We start from the raw sequence: 19,150 nt of genomic DNA, 5'->3' as shown, positions 1-19,150 counted from the left end.
CCTTCTCATTAAAGACTTTGTGCAGCATAGCTGGGAGACTCGTGGTTGGTTGTACTCCTCTCCACATTCAGGTGTCCAACACCTGTGCAAGGAAGCGGGAGAATGTCTCTCTCCCATGACAGTCCAACATCCAACCTGGCAAGGCCCTGAATAGCCTCCGCTACTTGACCCTGCTTTGAGCCGTGCTTGGACCGCATCACCTCCACCTCAGGTGTTGTGTGATTTGCTGAGCCACTGCTGGAGCCCCTCAGCCAGGAGCAGCCATCAAGCACAAGGGAGCAGAGAGGGGACGGGGGGCCAGCGCTCAGGAAAGCTGCAGAGGTGCGGAGGGGCACGGGGCATGAGAAGGTGCACTGATGTCAGTCCCAGGGCTGGGAGCACAGGAAAGCAAGGAAGATCGGAGTGCGTTCCACAAGTGACCCAACTTGCAAGGCAAGGGCACAAAGTGTAAGCGTGCTGACAAAAGCCCCGAGGGAGTCAAAAGGTTGAGGTCCCACTGTGATTTGAACTCAGATCACTGCATTCAGAGTCCAGAGTGCTCACCATTACATCTGGACGGATGCTGTCTTTCCCTGTGGCCACCCCAGTGAAGGCGTATGCTGCTGGCTGAGCCCGGCAGCCTCTCCATCTCCCTCGTCATCACCAAGTAAAGCCGTCCTCCAGGGCCACTGGGCACTCTTTACCCACAGGGCCTTTCAAGGGAGCTGCAGAGCTCTTTCTGCAAGCCTGGCATGCCATCTCTAACAAGTCCCACGCTGATAACCTGTGGGAATCTTGCTTTCTCCTGATTTGACCTGGTTGTGAAGTTTCCAGAAGAACCTTTTCAACATTGCACCTCACAGAGGAATTCATGGCCCCGCGATCGGTGGTTCGATGCTTGCACTTGTGGCCTTTGCCGCTGCCTCCCTACACACCCGTGTTGGACAGCTGCCAATCTGCCCAAGAAGGGTCATTGCCTCTTCCTTTTCTCATCTGGTAGCTCATACTAAGCAGCCATTAACCAGATATCCTTCCCCATCGGTGGCAGGCGTAGCCAAGCTCCTGACCCTGCCGAACGAGGCGACCAAGAGAGAGGGCAGGGGATGAGGTTCAACAGAGGGAAGAGCTGGCAGGAGGACCCAAAGCAGCTTGCTGTGTGTTACACAAGCTGGACTGCCTTCCACGTGTGCTAGGAGAGTCCTGGCTGAATTCAAACCCTGGTCCTTTCTTCCAGGACACGTTTTCCCCTTCTGCCCTAAAGTGGCCTCTCCCTCAGTGAGAACAAGGCTTTCTCTCCCAAGGCTGCCCCAGACTCAGGTGCGTTTCTCTGTGAGCCTGAGGGAGCTTTCCCTCGTGCCTTGGCACCACCACACTCCCTGCCCAAGAAGGGTCCAAGCACGCAGCAGGGAAAAGCTGCACCGGTGCTGTCCTCCTTCTGCCAAGGTTTGAGTCTCTGTGTTGAGAGCAGGGCCCTTGCTCCCAGCACTCAGACGAGAGGACACACATGCGGAGGGACGGTCCTTTCCCATGCAGATGCTGTGCTGCTGCAGGAGGAGGGATGTCCCTTCTGTGGCTGAGACAGCATTTCTCCAAGCAATGGCAGGTGTACCTGGGGCTCTGCCAGTCTCACCCAGCACTCGAGGAGCAAGGGTTCTGGGCCAGTGTGTTGCGTGGGCCAGTGCAGGCAGCGTCCTTGCTCAGGGTGTTTTCTCCTTGGCTTCTGTCCTGGCAGCACTGCTCACTGGAGCTGCCAAGGTCTCCAGCCCATTTGCTTCCCCAAGGTCATGGCAAATGTTCCTTCCACTGTTGCCTCTGATGCCGCTCCTCCCTGGGGGACGCTGCAGGGGGGACACTTTGTGCCCCTTTGCAGGCTTCAATGGGCAGCCAGAGACCTCCCAGCACCTGGGAGCTGCAGCTTAGCTGCGCTGACCCACACAGGAGGTCACACCAGTCCTTGGTCCTTCCCTCCCAAGGTCTTTCCGGCTAAGGGCTTCTTCATGGAAAGGGTAGTCAGGCATTGGAACAGGCTGCCCAGGGAGGTGGTGGAGCCTCCATCCCTGGAGGTATTTAAAAGAAGGGTAGATGTGGTGCTTGAGGATATGGTTTAGTGGTGGACTTGGCAGTGATGGGTTGGCAGTTGGTCTCGACGATCTTAAGGGTCTTTTCCAATCTTAACAATTCTATGATTCTATAATTCTATGACCTAATAGGAGCCTCCCAGTGCCTGCAAGGAGTTTGCTGTGACGTCTGGAGGAGGAGAGGCGCTGGTCAGAAATTAAGCAGGTGTTTTGTGACTACCTAGATGAACAAAAATGGCCACCCTGAGGGTGCCTAAGCACGGGGTCCAGAGAGGCTGTGAAACGCCCGTCCTCAAGGTATTTTATAACCTGGATGGGCAAAGCAGCGATCAGCTGGTGTGAGCCTGCCTGAAGCAGGAGGACGCACTCTCTGGCTCCCTGAAGTGCCTTCCAACCAGAAGGGTTGTTAAGGGTAAAGCAGAAGCAGGGAGAGAGGATTTAGCATGTCAATGTCTGAAGAATGTCCAAAGGTCCCCATTTTAGGCAAGAGGCATGCATGCAGAATGTGCGTTTGTTAGGGAAGGGAAGGGCAGAAAAGTGAACTTGCCTAGGGGACTTCCCTCCATGTTTCTGTTCTAGGTAGGCCTACCCAGCTGCTACTGGTGGCTCAGCTCTGCTCTGCCTAGGGAACACCTGTTTGCTCCCTCCACAGGAGCTGGGTCATGCAGCAAGACATGGTCAGCAGGCTGAGCAGAGCCCTCCCAGAGGGAGGGCCAAGAAGCCCCCACTTAGGAGAGGAAGGGAGGCAAACTATGAAGGAGGCCACCAAGAGAGAAGAGCCTGTCAGGAGTGGGACTCAAACCCACGTCTCCCAGGGAGACTGCAACCTGAATGCAGCGCCTTAGACCGCTCGGCCATCCTGACCCACAACTCTGATTGCTGCTGCAGCTGCTGCAACTCCTCCCCCTGCAGCTGCCAGAGCCAGCCCAGCTCAGCCAGCCTCCTCCTGGCACTGCTGCAGGGAGACCTGGCTCCTGGGAGCACCCTTGCCCTGCCCCCAACAAGGGCTGTGGACAGGCGACCGCACCTCCTACACACACTGCAGACCACACGGAACAGGAGTACCCAGCACAGTGGCAGCACACTTCTGACATGTCTCGCAAAGGCCAAGGCAACGCTTCACCAGAGCAACCAAAGGAACCGTCAGCAACTTATGGCTCTGCACATGCCAACAACATCCTGTCAAGAGGGCTCCAGGCACAGGTCTACCTTACCCGTGACTTCCTCCACTCCCTCCAGAGCCTCACCATATGGCAAGCCAAGAGCACTTGGCGCGCAGTGCTGCCTCGTGGATGGTTCGTGGGGCAAGAAGCGTGCTCCCTTCTTCCCTGCTCGGAGGCGGGAAGGCTGGGCAAGGAGGACTCTGCCACATCAACCCCTGAGGGAATGCTGTGCCGGTCTCAAGGAGTCAGTGTGTGGGAAAGGGGCTGGAGAGTGAGGGCAAAAGGACGGGAGATGCACCAAGTGCTGAGCAATGACTGAGCTAAACCTCTCTGTGGTCAAAGCAGCCCTCCCAAGTCAAGTTCTTTTGCCAAGGCTGGCCTCGCTAAAAGCCAGGCCTGTGTCTGCTGGGCTAGGAGGTGCCCAGCGGCCTGGCCATGAGGCCTCTGGGCTGCAGGGGGAGTCAAGGGGAGTGGCTTGACCACCCTATGGGAGCTGAAATTGTCAGGGAAGCCCTTTGGGTGCTTTAGGAGCAGGCAAGGCAAGGGCACTGTGGAGACAGGCTGAAGAAAAGCTTGGCTGCGTTGGCCAGGAATCGAACCCGGGTCAACTGCTTGGAAGGCAGCTATGCTCACCACTATACCACCAACGCACCTGTCCTCACTGCTGTCTCCTGCTCCTCCAGAGCAGAGCCGAGCCGAGCTGAGCTGAGCCGAGCCGAGCCTGGTCTCCCTCCTGCTCCTCCACTTCCCAATCTCACCTGCCTCCACTCTCCCAGCTCACAAACTGGCCTGTGGCCTGCTCTTCCCCTCCACAGACTGGCCGGCCTCCTCCTTCCAGCCCCCTGCCCACACACACATCCTCAGGCTGCTGGGACGTGTGTGCCCTTCTCTCTCTGTGTGAGATGTTGGCTAGGGAAACTCAAGCTGCTGCGTGCTGGTAACGGTGCCGCTCCCCACCTGCGCTCGTATGTGTGCCAGCTGTGCAGGTACTGTGCAAGCGTACGTGCGTTTGTGTCTATGTACCTGTGGTGGTTTAAGCACAGCCAAACACCCACCCGGCTGCTCACTCCTTTCCCCACCCTCAGGGGATGCAGAGCACTGAAAACAGGATAAGAAATCTCCTGGCTCAAGATAAACACAGGGACGTGGCTTAGCAAAAACTGTTGTGGGCAAAGCAGGCTTGACCTGGGGAAAATTAAATGTTTGCCGTCGAAAAACAGATTCACTTAGTGAGAAACAAAAAGGCAAACAGAAAACAGTGCTTCTCCTCTCCCCCGTCCCAGGCTCAGCTTTGCTCCTTCACACCACACTCCTCTACCTGCCCAAGAGGGATGCATTTTCCCTCTGCTCTTTCCCACTCTTTTTGTTCCTTCCTCCTCCCTCTCTCTGGTGTTTTCTGCCCTGTCTGGAACATGTTTTCACAGAGGGAATCTTAAGAAAACAAAGTCACAACCTGTACATCGCTACAGGCCAGGTACCCTTTAAGCCATGGCGGCATGGTCAGCTCAATGACACCTACAGTTCTGGTCGGCTAAACTGCACCCAGAACTGCATTCACCATATTAGAAGATCTTTATTCTAGTAGTTATGAATTCATGTTGCCGCGGGGGGTGGGGGCGTTATCAGGTATAAAACCTGACTTCCAAATGCCAGGACCCTGGCTGAGATTCAGGCTCAGAAAGGCAACTTGTCCTTGCCTGTTTCTGAAGGTGCCCTCCACAACTCAGCTGAGCACATATGTCCATTTTCTTCTGCCACCGCAGGAAGTGTTGTCATTCTCAGGCCAGCTCGTAAGCCTCCTTCTGTCCTCTGAGAGGGAGTACTCAGGGCAGGCAGTGAAAAGTCACTGCTTCCTGAGCATACTTGCAAGACGCACTGGGTGCACTGGCAGAAGAAATGCAATCGGCTCTTGGATGCTTTCAGTGGTGGGACTCGGGGCTGACCCTGAGAGATATCACAGGGCTGTGATGACCAGGTCTGAGGCTTTTCAGTATTTCTCTTGCCTGCTTGCTTCTTTTTGGTGCTCTGGTGTCAATCAGTTCAGGGCGCTCCACCCGCAAATAGCGGTAAGCTCAGGACAAAGGACAATGCTTTTGCAGAGCAGATGGCTAACTGAGGGAGGAGGACAAGAACCAACCACGAGACTCCAGCTGTGCTGCACAAAGGTTTTAATGAGAAGGAGCAAACGCAGTGGCACACAACAGAGACCAAGGAACACATCTGCAGGGTTCAGGGAGGCACAGAAAACAGCCTATTTCACAAGGATAATGCTCCACACAAAGTGCTTCCCTTTCCCCATTCAGCTCTACCTGCTGGCAACCCCAGCACACGAAGAGCAGTCCCGAATTCCGAAACCCTCACCCCATCAGCAGGAAGTTCAGCAAAGCAGAAGAGAGCGAGCCCTTTCTCGAGGAGCTCAGAGCAGAGGAGAGCCAGAGGAGGCACAACAAGGTCTGCCATACAGCAAGGAGCAGTGCAGAGCACAGGCAGGAGCAAGGGAAAGGGGCGTGAGCGCAAGCGCAGGTGCTGGCAGTGCCCGTAAGCATCGGGCTTACGGGCTGTGGGAGGTCCCAGCTGAGGTCCTGGGGGGAGCAGAGTGGCGCAGCGGAAGCGTGCTGGGCCCATAACCCAGAGGTCGATGGATCGAAACCATCCTCTGCTAGTCAATGCTTGCTTGCTTTTTTTCTTCCCTCGGCATCAGCCACTGCCTCTCCCTTGCATCTTTCGCCAAGTTTTAACCCGCACTGCTGCGCTCCTGCTCTCTGGGCACCCATGGCCATGGCTCTCACGCTCCCTCAGCCCCTTCTCTCTGCCACCGCCACCTTCTTTCCCCTTTGCTTTCCTAGCAGCCACCACTCCCAAAGTGACCCTCAGCAAGGCAGACGGGTGGCTGTGGAGCAGCAGGCAGAGCACAAGCCCACAGCTCTCCCCACAAGGCAGCGGGTGTCCTGGGGACAAAGCTGTTTCTCCCTTCCCATCAGGCAGCTCAGTCCCCAGCTTCCCAGCCACAAGCAGGGACTTCCAGGGCTCTGCAGCTAGGGGGGAGCACAAGCCCAGTACTAGTTTGGGAGCCACCAGTGTGATTGACTTTACCACCTGGGGGCTTCCTCCATCCTAGCCTGTTTGCTGCTGTGCCCACTTGTAGGTGCAGCCGGGAGCAGGGCTGGGCAGGGATTCCCAATGGGCACTGTATTGGCTATATGTGGCTAGGTGTTGGCGGTGCAGGGGAGAGGGCGTGCTGCAGGGTGGCCTCTGTGAGACGAGCCGAGGGGCTGCCCCACACCACACACAGCTGGTTCCAGCTCCCTCCGCAACACTCAGCCACCTGCGAAGCTTGTGTCATAACAGAGCACCCATGCTGGAGCTGACTAATATTCCCAAAGGACCTGCAACCTGTGGAGAAGCCACGCCACTGAGGACTTTTCCTGAGAGTCCTGAAGTCTGTGGAAGAGCCCACGCTGAAACAGATTTTCCTGTTTAGGACTGCAGCACATGGAAAACATGTGCTGGAGTAGTCTGCAGTGAAGGACTGTAGCTGAGCCCGGAAAATCATAGAATCATGGAATCATAGTATGCCCTGAGCTGGAAGGGACCCACGAGGATCACCATGTCCAACTCCTTTCCCCGCACAGGACAATCCCATATTCACACCATGTCTCCGAGGGTGTTGTCCAAGTGCTTCCTGAATATCATCAGGCTTGGCACCGTGTCTACCTCCCTGGGGAGCCTGTTCCAGTGCTCCACCACCCTCTGGGTGAAGAACCTTTTCCTAATATCCAGCCTAAACCTCCCCGGGCACATCTTCCTGCCATTCCCTCGGATCCTATCTTTTGTCACCAGAGAGAAGAGAACAGCGCCTTTTCCTCCTCCTCCTCCTCCTGTGGGAAAGCTGTAGACCGCGATGAGGTCTCCCCTCTGTCTCCTCTTCTCCAGGCTGAACAAAGCAAGGGACTTTAGCCGCTCCTCGTACGGTTTCTCCTCTAAACCCTTCACCAACTTTGTGGCCCTCCTTGGGACACTCTCTAGTAGCTTTATATCGTTACTATACTGTGGCACCCAAAACTGCACACAGTACTTGCGGTGAGGCCGCACCAGCGCAGAGCAGAGCGGGACAATCACCTCCCTCGACCGGCTGCAATGCTGGGCTTGAGGCACCCCAGGACACGGTTGGACCTCTTGGCTGCCAAGGCACACTGCTGGCTCATGTGCAACTTGCCGTCGACCAGAACCCCCAGGTCACTCTCCGGGGAGCTGCGCTCCAGCCGCTCATTCCCCAGTGTGTATGTATATCCAGGGTTCCCGTGCCTCAGGTGTAAAATCCGGCCCTTGCCCTTGTTAAACTTCATACGGCTGGTGATTGCCCAGCTCTCCAGTTTGTGGGAGGAAAGGCAGTGTATTGTTTCTTTCATTCCTCACTACCCAAAGCCACAAACATGGCCTGACCCTTTTCTTCCCCTCCAGCTGCTCAGACCAGAATTCAGTGCTGGACACACACCCCTCTCTCACGCCCACATTTGTGTCCACTGAGCAGCAGGTCCACTGAGCCCTGGGCCTGACCGTAGGTCTGTCCAGAGTGCGCTCCTGGAGCCCAGGGCTGGTTTGTCTGGTGCCCTGTTCCAACCCTGGGAAGTCCCTGATGCCAATCTGCTCTACCCACTGGCTAGTGCTGCTTGAGATTTCCTAGCCTGTTTGCTGCTCCTCACCCTGTATTCACTGCCTAGTACACCTCCAGATTTAGTTGCCAACATCTCTCTCTCACACACACACATACACACACAGAGAGGAACACGCACCCCCACAAAGAAAAGAGAACACAGTTGGACAGGCACGAGCTAGGACTAGAGTGCAGTGAAAAATAGCAAGTACCTTCTTGTTCTTCATGTATCTGGAAAGGGTTTCCAGGATGAGTTGCTCCTTCACTGGCACAGCTGGTTCCATCCCCACAGCAGACCCAGTACAGGACACAGCTGAGCCATCAGCAAATTTTGTGGCCTGTATGAAAACAAAAGGGCAGAAAATGCAAGACAGAGAGAGGAATGGGAAAAAAAAAAAAAAAAGCCAGAAAGATAAGAGGGAAAATGAACACCACCCCTCCAATCCCATTTGGGTGGGTAGAGGAGTCTGGAGTGAAGGTGTGATACCTGGGTAGGAGGAGGAACAGTGGTGTATTATACTTGCCTTTTATTTTCTCAGTATGCGAATCTATTTCAATTAGCAATAAATGAATTTCCTCCAAGTTGAGTCTGTTTTGCCCACAACAGGTTTTGCTAAGCCATGTCCCTGTGTTTATCATGATCTGGGAGGTTTCTTATCCTATTTTCTATGCTCCGCATCCCACTGAAGGTGGGGAAAGGAGTGAGCAGCTGGGTGGCTGAATAGCTATGCTTACACCAGCACAGGTGTACGCACACAAATGCACATATACTTGCACAGTATATGCACAGCTGGCACTTGTATGAATGCAGGTGGGGAGCAGTGCCATTATCATCACCCTTAAGCACCACCAGCACTCACAGAGGCATTAAGAAGACAGATGGCCTGATTCTTTTCTTCCTCTCTGGCTGCTCAGGCTGTAGATCAGTACTGTCCCCCCCCAAGCCCCCAATCCTACATGCACATTAGCAGGTCCCTGGAATGCTGGGACGTACCATAGGGCTGTGCAGAGCCTGTGCCTGGTTTGTCCAGTGTCCTGCTGCAACTCTGGGCAGTCCTGGATTCTGATCTCCCCTGGCTGGTGGCTGGTACAGCTTAAGCTTTCCTAGCCACCATCTCACACTACAGAAACATGCATTCTATGTAGCAACTTGTAGTAGTATGTGTGCAGGACACCAGAATTTGGAGGTCAGTCAGGCCATGGAGGAGCAGGAGGCAGATTACCTATTCAGAAGAGGAACAAGTGACAGAACAAGAGGCAGGTGTGTTGGTGGTATAGTGGTGAGCATAGCTGCCTTCCAAGCAGTTGACCTGGGTTTGATTCCTGGCCAATGCAATGTTCCCTTTTTTTTATAGCCAGGCTCCACAGTGCCCTGCCTCTCCTGCTCCAAAACCAACCACCCAAGGGCTTCCTTCAGCAAGCTCAGCTCTCACCAGTAAGGAAGCAAGGTGGACACAGCAGCTGCCTGCCAGGCAGCTTTGCTGCTCCCTGTCAAAGCCATGCCCACAAGCACAGAGCTCTGCCCTACAGCTCCCAGTATCCACCGCAGCCCTGGCTCCACATAGTCTCGCGCAACAACTGCATGTCCTCCAACCAGTTCATTCTGAATTGCTAAAGCCAGCGCATCATTCCCTTTGGAGGGTTAGTGATGACAGGCACCCTGCAGCAGCAGGTCCTTTCCTTTTCCTCACGCACCTTGATACCCACAGGTGTTTGGGAGGAAAAAGCACCTAAGCTGCTCAGCAGTAAAGCAAGGCCTCCCACATGTAAGCGCGCAGCCAAGCACAGAGGAATATCGAGTGCCGCTGTTCCGTCTCCCAGATGAGGCAATTCTCTCCTCAACACTGCACCACCAAAACCTCTCAGCAGTCAATGCTGCTCGAGGTGCCTGAACTTTGGGGCAGGTGCACGTCTTCCCCTGACCGAACGCTGTTGCTTCTGCTTTCTCTCTTTGCCCAATCTGTTCCCGGCAGCAGGTGGAAAAACTTCTGCAAAGTGCCCTTCCTCTGCAGGAGACCTGGACGTCTGCATGCCAGGTGCCCTTATAGGGACTCCACTGGTGTCACCGTGTGGCTGATTCCCACTTCTGCACAGGTAGGGCCCCCGTCAGCCCTGCCAAAGGGACACTGATGTGATTAAAGTCTTGGCTCATCTGCCATACAAGCCCAGGCTGGGAGATCTGGGTTTGCTTAGCCTGCGGAAGGGAAGGCCAAGGGGGCACCTTATGCATGCCTCCACACACTTGGGGCGGGACAGCGGGCAGGCAGAGTAAAGAAGAGAGGGCCATCTTCTTGTCAGATGTGCCCAGTGGGATGGCAAGAAGCAATGGATGTGGGTGGAAATACAAGAAATGCCACACAGAGTAACCCTTTTTTACCCTGTTGAGGGTGGTGAAAGACCAGTGTCCCAGTCGGTCCAACGTGACTGTTAATAGAGACCTTTTGATGGGTCCGCTCAACTGTTGTCTGCAAACTTCCCATGAAAACCAGCCATTGCAATACTCTCTTTCATTGGTGTTGTGGGAGTAAACTCCAGGGAATGGGCACGGAGTGGAGAGGAGGAAAGCGCTGGTTTTCAGCTCTGGACATGGGCAGTGTGACTTCAAGATGGGGTTAGGGTGGGCATTTCAGTAGGGGGCAGAGCAATCACAGTCCCCCTCTTTGTAACTCCACCTACTTGTAGCGCTGCTGATGACAGAGCGGGAGTGTGTAAATACTGTGCCACCCTAAACCCTCCGTACAAGCCCACTGCCCAGAACAGTTCTTGACTGTCAGCACATCAAAGAGTTTTGCTTCTTCTGCTTTAAGCAGCCCTGGAACCGGAGACTTGAGAAGCTTTGTCCCCATCAGGTAGAGGGTGGAGTTGTGAGAGGCTCCTTGTGTTTCCCTTGGCCCACAGGCCAAAAGTTGCAAGAGAAATAAGGGTGCCTCAGTCCTTGCTTACCAGGAACATGGTTACACCCAACTCCAGGAAACTTCAGGATGTCTCTGCAATGCTGGAGCCTGGACAGGGTACGTCAGCGTCCCCAGGGTGACGTCAGATAAGACAGACAGGCCTTTGAGCCATTACATAAAGAGCAGGCCTCCTCCCACCCCTTCCCCACATTGCATACCTGGCCTTAGCGTGTCTCTTGACCACCACCTAGGCATTATTCACCTTCTTTTGTACCCTGCCACAGCAGCATGCTTTTCCTGCCAGTTGCAGCTAGCAGCACCAGCAGTTGCAAGACAAAAATGCCTCTCTCCTGGCTCCAGTACCAGCACCGCAGTCAGAAGCCCAGCCTGCAGCCCTCCCAGCAGAGAGAAAGCACTGACCTCAGCAGGTCTCAAGTCTGCGGGGAAGTGAGGGGAGCGGCTTAAACCTTCAGGGGAAAGCTGGGTGGTATTTGAGCAGGAGAGGCTACCTGCGGAAGACATAAGGCATCCTGGAGCCAGGCTGAAGAGACATTTGTCAGCATTGGCCAGGAATCAAAGACGGATCAACTGCTTGGAAGGCAGCTAGGCTCATCACTATTCCACCAACGCACGTGTGGGCAGTGCTGCCTCCTGCTCCTCCACTTTACAGGCTGCCCGGCCTTCTCCTTCCAGCCCCTCGCACATCCACTTCCTCAGCCCGGTGCTCATGCTCAGCCACTAACTTCAGCTGCAACCACCTTTGCCCTGCATGCAGGCAGGCACTGCCACATGCACCGCCTCCACCCTGGCCCCTTAAAGCCACTTTCCAAATATTCCTGCTCCAGAGTCAAAAGGGAATCAGAGCTACTTTCATCTAGCGACGGAAATTATTACTTTTGCAGGTTGCTTGGCTTGTTGGTCCCTGATCAGGATTTGGACATCCCTTGCCAGTGCTGGCAAAAAGGTCTAGACACATCTATTCCTCCAAATCAAACCCTCCCCTGTCTCCCTCTAAGTCATCCACACCTCCCATTTACGCTCCCTTTGCCCCTTCACACGCTTCCTCAGCCAGGCTCCACCTTGCCCTTCCCATAGACCTCTCTGACTCTCGCAAGCCATTCCCCCTACACAGTGAACAACCTGCATGGCAGTCGTGGTCTGTGTCCAAGGGCTGACACCACCGTGTGTCCCCAGGAGGCTGGAGGTGCTGCCGGGGGGTCACCATCTGCCCTGCAGCAATGCCCCCACCCTAGGGCTCACAGCAGGCTGGGCGTCCCCCTCAGATAAAATTGAGAAGCCAAGCAGGGTCTAATAGCCCACCCCACACAGCTGCCACCATCCCTGGTTGTCTTCACACGCTGCCTTCCTTTCTTCCCCGGAAGCTGCCGAGATGCCAGCTGGGGAGTGAAAGCACCCCGCCGAGACAGGATATCCCAGATGACTGGCTGACGACAAGGCACAGGGGTTATGCCTCTCGAGGCCTCTGGAAGCCTGGCAGCAGGTGCCTGTCATGCTCAGTGCAGGTCCCAAATGCAGGGCTTTGAGTGGAGCCTGGCCCTGAAAGTCCCAGGGAGCCAGGTGTCATTGCAGAGGGCATGTGCTCAGCAGGGCGGAGAGGGCTGGAGCAGGTAGTTGTGGCCGAGTGGTGAAGGCGATGGACTAGAAATCCATTGGGGTTTCCCCGCGCAGGTTCGAATCCTGCCAACTACGGGGGCTCAGTCCCCTTTTGGGCTCCCTGCAGTTGACCACGCTGCAGCCATGGGACTCGGCTCCACGCTGTAGATGGTTCCCAGGGAGACAACAAAACCCCCTTGCCCACCTCACTTGTCCTCTCCTTGCACCAGAAATGCTTGCGTGGACGGCTGTTGGTTCTTGAGCAGAACTTAGGAGCCTGATCTCACCATGCATCCCCAGCAGCACGGCCCCACCAGCTCTCTTCTCTACACCTGAAACTACAGCCGCTCACCTCCAAAGAGAGCCTTCACAACACGGCCCTCGGTGCTAACAACAAAGGGACGACACCTCGTGGATCTCAGATCTTGCCAGCACTCACAAACTGCTCCTCGCTCTAGTTTGCACAAAGGCAGATTGCTGCGGAGTAGCAGGCAGAGCAGAGCAAAGCACAGGGCTCCCCCGGGAAGCCAGTGGATTTCCTGGGGACACGGGTGGTTTTCCCTTCCCAACAGGCAGATAAATTCCCCAATATACAGCCGCAAGTGAGGACTTTTGGGGTTCTTCAGGTGAGGAGGTGGGAATGGCTGGTTCTACTTCAGGAAAGGCCAGTGAGATGGACTCTATGACCTGGGACGTCTTCCATCCTAGCCTGTTTGTTGCTCTTCACCCTTGTGCTTGCTGGCTACTGCAGCTTTAGGTTTAGTTGCCTACATTCACACACACATACACACAAACACACCCACCCACAGAAAGAGGAGAGCACAGTCACACAGAAATGAGCTAGGAAGCGTGTAATTAAAAGACAAAAACTATCACCTCCTTGTTCTTCATGCGTCTGGAAAGGGTTTCCAGGTTGAGTTGTTGCTTCCCATTCCCAGGGATCTAGGTGAGGCAGACCAGCCCACAGTGCCCCTTGTGCCCTTCTGGCAGAGAGGAGTGGCACTGACTTTCTTCCAGGCCTCAGGAACCTCTGCCAGTCATCGTGACCTTTCAAAGGCAATTGAGAGCGGCCTCTTCCAGAAGTCCTCCTTGTCCGAGTGCTTCACGAGCTGTCAGCAGGAAGACAACATGGGTATCTGCAAGCGACCTCCCTGCTACCTGAGTACCTGAGTGGCCAGAAGCCAACACACTGCTTGGATGTTGACTGTGAGGTCACTTGTCTGGCTCCACAGGCCATGTGCAGGAACATGGCTTGTGCTAGGTGCTTGCGGTCCTGATAAGCAGCAGCATGCACATTTTGGGCTGTGTGCTTGTGAGAGCACTTCGACCTCATTGCCTGCTGGGCCAGCAGCAGGCATGCGGTTGGCATTTTGATTTCAAGGTCGATTCTGCCTTTGCAGCCGATGGACCGGAGTAGGCTCATGGCAGCGCTAGGTGCTTGTGAGGTCACTTGTGCCTGAATTAGCTGGTAGGACAGAAGGAGTCACGGGGCTTGGATGCTGATTGCAAGGCCACTGGTACCTGAGTAGCAGATGGGCCAGTTAGAAGCAAATTCCAGGCAAGCGAGGGTGACTGTGAGGTCTCAGCAGGTGATCAGCCACATGGCTGTGTTGCTTGTTGTCTGTGAGCTACAGCTGCCTGTTTAGCTGTCTGCGAGATCACATCTGCCTGAGCAGTGGATAGGCCAGACTGTGACCAATGCCTGGGGCAGGGGCTCTGAGGTCAGCTCTGTCAGAGCTGGTGATAGCTCAGCACTTGGCTCGTGCCATTGGTGAGAAGTAAGGCGCCAGCAGCAGGCACAATGCTGCTGTAGGTGGTTTTGAGGAGTTCTGAGGAGTCAACATTCATACAGATTCATTCATACAGTCTTTTCCAACCAAAGACAGGATGTGACAACTAAAACTGATGACTGAGACAGCTTGTCCTGACTGTTCATCACCAGCTTAGCAGAGCCGTGGTTTTAAGACAAGCTCCTGCCTGGGGATGCTGGTGGCTTTGCTCTGCACAGGAGGTTGGTGGCAGGTCTGCACTCGGCTCCTTGGTGCAGCCTGGGGCCTGGTCACTACGGGCTGGGAAGTGAGGTCTCAGAAGTGCTGACCTCCTCTGTTTCCCTGCGATGCCCAGGGCTCACAGAGGGCTGCACGAGGCCCTGGCAGAGCTACACATTGCTGCAAATGTCACTGGGGATAGTAGCTGGGTGGTTTTTGCCCATCTCCCCTGTCGGGATCCAAGTGAAGCCCTGAAGGTTCTCTCAGGTTTTGGCTCCCAGCAGTCACCTTTGCCTGACCCACATCTCAGCCCACCAGGGCTCCCGGCAGCCTGGGAGGCCAGAGGCATGTGGCCAGGCCACTCCCTGTCTTGCCAAAGCCTACCCTCAGCTAGAAAGACCTTGAGAAGGTCTTCCCAACTCCTGGGGAGAACAGCAGCCCCACTTGTCCCATCTGCAAAACCAGACCTGGGACCAGGACCTGAAGGTGACCCGGACTCTTGTGTGGGCCAGCCTGGCCAGAGCTGCAGCTCCCGCATGCTGGGGAGCTCTGGGAGTTCTCTGGCTGCCCATTCAAGCCTGTAAGGGGGGCACACTTTGTCCTCCCTGCAGTGATCCCCAGGCAGGCACTGCACTGGAGGCTCCTGTGGCAGGAGCGGTTGCCATGGCCTTGGGAATCAAATGGGCTGGGGACTGCAGCAGCCCCAGCAAGCAGTGCTGCCAGGAAGGAAACCAAGGACAAAATGCCCTGAACAAAGAAGCTGCCTGCACTGGCCCACGTGGGGTCTCCAGAGTCCTTGATCCCCTAGTACTAGGTGACACCTGTGAGCCTGGGCAGACCACCAGCTCCCTCCGCCTGCAGCAGCACAGCATCTGCACACGGAAGGGCTGACCCTGGAAGGGGGGGGGGTCTCCCCACCTCTTTGCAAGACCTTCAGAGATTGGGCCCTGCTCTTGCTATTCCCAGACACCTCGCCCACCCTGCTTGGTCCTGCAGATCCTAGGGATGGGCAAGGAAAGCCCTCAGCAATGCTGCCTCTCCAGGACATGCTTTCAGCGTTGTGACTCTGTAGAGATTTAACCCTTCTCCAGCTGTCACCGAAATCGGGAATGAACCTCATAACACCAATGTAGCGTTAAAAGGCAGGCAATCTTTATTTGCGGCGCTGGATGCACGGGGGATCCTCCTCCTAACGTGCATACCGTCCGATCTCTCTGTGCCAGTTAAGTACATGCTTCATATACATATTCATTAGCTTTCTGATAAAAGAGATAGTTATTCAGATGTTATTTGCACATGCCTATTGGTGTCTCAGGGCGGGGGTGGTCGTCAGGGGTCTCTGGATGAAGGACATACGCTTCCTCCCTGTGTCCGCTAGTTAACCCTTCTGTTTGTGCAAACTCAGTTCTGAGATTACGTATGTACTGCCCTTGAGGGGTGGTCTGTTCTGGTTTAGTGTCTGCTCTGCAGTTCCTTATCTTTATGGCTCTGTATGTCTGCTTTTCTTAAGGCCAAACGTCACCGTGACTTTGTTTAGGTACTTCGAATCTTGAGGCCTCTTTGACTCCCTAAAGCAACAAGGTTTTGTCATCATGCAGGCTGTTCTTGTTTCGGCTATCTCCTTATCTTGGCTAAGTTTCGGCTCCAGGTCCCAGCCTTAGCAGAGCTACACTAGATTGTATTAGTAACTCCCAACCATTTATACCCTGAATCATTACTACCTAAAAGTGAGGCTTTCATTTATTCCTTAAAACAGAGCTTTGGACCCTGAGCACTAGGAGTGAGGGTTTGGGGATCTAAAAATTAGGCTTTGAGTCTGAGAGGAGAAGGGTTCTGACAGAAACACATTATCTATTGCATTAATGATTAAAGAACACACTAATTGTCCCCAGCTTAATGTTCAGTTGGATGACAGAGCAGCACCCATGTTTGGTTAACTTCATCACCCTGGTTACACAGTGACTGGGTGTCTCTCATGCCTGTCTGAATGCAACCTGCTCTCTGGTATGTTAGCTTTGGGCATGACAGCATGGCCTAACCTGTGGGTTCAGAAGTACCAGATGCCAGCCCAATGCTTCAGGCAGGCCAAAGGTACCAGGAGGCTATGTCCTCCGTGTCCCAGGCTAAGTCTGAGATCTGGCAGAGGGTCACCGCATGTGTGTCCTCCCAATACACAGACTCAAACCTTGGCAGAAGGAGGACAGCACCGGTGCAGCTTTTCCCTGCTGCGTGCCCGGACCCTTCTTGGGCAGGGAGTGTGGTGGTGCCAAGGCACGAGGGAAAGCTCCCTCAGGCTCACAGTGAAACGTACCTGACTCTGGAGCAGCCTTGGGAGAGAAAAACTTGTTCTCTCTGAGGGAGAGGCCACTTTGGGACAGAAGGTGACAGCGTGTCCTGGAAGAAAGGACACGGACTGGAGGGCAGCCAGGATTGTCCCAGCAGAGGAAGGCAGTCCAGCTTTTGCAACCCATAGCTAGCGGCTTTGGGTCCTCCTGCCAGCTCTTCCCTCTGTTGAATCTCATCCCCTGCCCTCTCTCCCGGTCCCCTGTTCGGTAGGGTCAGGAGACTCGCTAGGGCTGCAACCGAGGGTAAGGATTTCTGGTTAAAGGCTGCTTAGTGTGAGCTACAAGGTGAGAAACAGGAGAGGCAATAACCGACACAGTCTGACTGACAGGCTGAGCAACATGGGGGTGAAGGGGGGGCAGCAGCGAAGGCCCCAAGTGCAAGCATTGAACCACCGATTGCTGGGCCATGAATGTACTCTGCGAGGTGGAATGTCAAAGCGGTTCTTCTGGAAACTTCCTAACAAGGTTGAATCAGGAGAAAGCAAGATTTGAACAGCATTGGTCTCGCAAGAGAGGTCATGCCAGGCTTTCTCCAAGAGCTCTGCAGCTCCCTTGAAAGGTCCTATGAGCAGAGAGTGCCCGGTGGCCCTGGAGAAAATTTGTACTTGGTCATGGCAGTGGAGATGGGAGACGTTGCCAGGGCTCAGGCAGGTGCATATGGCTCTTCTGGGGTGGCCACAGGGGAAAGAAAGCAGGCGGCTCTCCTCAGTGCTTTCCTCAGCATGCTTACATCTTATTCACTTGCCTTGCGGTTGGGTCGGTTGTTTAATGCACTACGATCATCCTTCCTTTCCTGTGCTCCCAGCCCTGGGACTGACATCAGTGCCCCTTCCCCTACCCTGTGACCACTACACCCCTGCAACTCCAAAGACGGAGATTCTACAACCTCCATGGGATACTGTTTCCCATGTTTGAAAACCCTCACAGTAAAGCAGGGTTACGGTGTGTGGCATTACTTGTATTTCCATCCCTGTCCATTGCTTCTTGTCCTCTCCACTTCTCTGAGGTTTTTGTGCCTTTCTCTTGCCTGCTTGCTTATTTTTGGTGCTCTGGTATCAGTTCAGGGAGCTCCACCCACAACTGTCGGAGTCCCGCTGCCATGGAAGAGGGCTAGTTCTCCCTCATTCTTCAGAGCAGGTGGCTAGCTGAAGGAGGAGGCGAATAAACCAACACCACTCTCTCAGCTATGCTGCACAAAGCCTGATGAGTAGAAGCAAATGCAGTGGCACACAACAGACACCAAGAATCTCATCTGCAGGGTTCATGGAGGCACAGAGAATGGCCCATTTCCCAGGGACAAGCTCCACACAAAGTGCTTCCCTTTCCCCATTCTGCTTTACCTGCTGGCAATCCCAGCACACCAAGAGCTGTCCTGAACTCTGTCAGCAGGAGGTTCAGCAAAGCAGAAGAGAATGAGCCCTTTGTCAAGGAGCTCAGAGCCAAGCAGAGCCAGAGGAGGCACGGCGAAGCCTGCCACGCAGCGAGCAGCAGTTGGCACAGGTCCCTCCTGCCAGCTGGGATGAGGACATCTAACTGTGACCATGCTCATGCTGTGGCATCTACATAGTCCTCACTGCTCCAAATGGGGTGGTCCACCAGCTCCAGCAGTTCAGACTCCAGCGGGCTGGGGGAGGCAGACTCAACCCTGATCCCCCCCAGATCAAGAGAGCCCCTAGAATTCAGTATACTGAGCAACACAAGGCTCACTGCAGCTGCTTGCAAGTGGAGTTGGGCCAGAGATGGTCTAGGGGTTTGGGAGGCAGAGTCTGGAGCAAGACATCTCTCAGTGAGGGAGGCAAAGCTGAAACACAGAGCAGGAAGGGAACACTTGGCTGTTTGCTAACTAACCATCTGCTGCAGCTGCAAATTCTTGTGGGCAGACCTCCCTGCAGCTGAGCCCCATTGACCTCATTCTGCTAGAAAGAAGCCCCCTCTTCCCAGCTCTCCCCAGTTACCACCATCAAAAGACATCACAGCCCTTATACATTTCTGTTGCAGGGCCAAGCTGAGGCAGCCCAAGTATCAACCTGAGTAGTAGCCACCATGAGCGCAGTTCAGTCCATAGGGAGACATGGAGCAGACTCGGGCTTACCTCACTCCTTGAGTAAAGAGGTGAGAGAGGAGGTGCAGAGCCTGGAGCAGCCCAAGCTTTTATGATGTCCCAGAGCCCCAGGGGTCCTGAAGGACACCTCACACCAGCTCTCAGTTGCTTTCTGTCCAGGGACTCAGGCTAAAGATGAGAGATGTCTCTGCATCTCAGGATACTGGGAGATCTCCAGGGCTGTGCACCATGTCCCTCAAAGCCGCTCCCTTCTCCATGTCACGTGCTCTGTTGTGATTGCCTGGCAGCACCAGCCGCCCCTCCCCTTTACCTGGAAGTGCACCCGACCAGGACCTACCTTCCCCTACAGACACAGGGGGCACCATTTTCTTTC

At 54.8% G+C, this 19,150-nt stretch overlaps 4 non-coding genes across 4 annotated transcripts; 2 read left to right on the top strand and 2 right to left on the bottom strand.

Annotated features, from left to right (window-relative positions):
* Window positions 1-2,838: 2,838 nt before the first annotated feature.
* TRNAL-CAG (transfer RNA leucine (anticodon CAG)) lies at window positions 2,839-2,921 on the bottom strand. The gene has a single exon. It is a non-coding gene; the product is annotated as a tRNA-Leu (tRNA).
* An 877-nt stretch (window positions 2,922-3,798) lies between these two features.
* TRNAG-UCC (transfer RNA glycine (anticodon UCC)) lies at window positions 3,799-3,870 on the bottom strand. Its single transcript has one exon. It is a non-coding gene; the product is annotated as a tRNA-Gly (tRNA).
* Window positions 3,871-5,810: 1,940 nt separating this feature from the next.
* TRNAM-CAU (transfer RNA methionine (anticodon CAU)) lies at window positions 5,811-5,882 on the top strand. Its single transcript has one exon. It is a non-coding gene; the product is annotated as a tRNA-Met (tRNA).
* A 6,514-nt stretch (window positions 5,883-12,396) lies between these two features.
* TRNAS-AGA (transfer RNA serine (anticodon AGA)) lies at window positions 12,397-12,478 on the top strand. Its single transcript has one exon. It is a non-coding gene; the product is annotated as a tRNA-Ser (tRNA).
* The last annotated feature ends 6,672 nt before the right edge of the window (window positions 12,479-19,150 follow it).

Source organism: Phalacrocorax aristotelis, chromosome 7, assembly GCF_949628215.1.
Source record: "Phalacrocorax aristotelis chromosome 7, bGulAri2.1, whole genome shotgun sequence".
NCBI lineage: Eukaryota > Metazoa > Chordata > Aves > Suliformes > Phalacrocoracidae > Phalacrocorax > Phalacrocorax aristotelis.
This window is presented reverse-complemented; position numbering and strand designations above follow the sequence as displayed.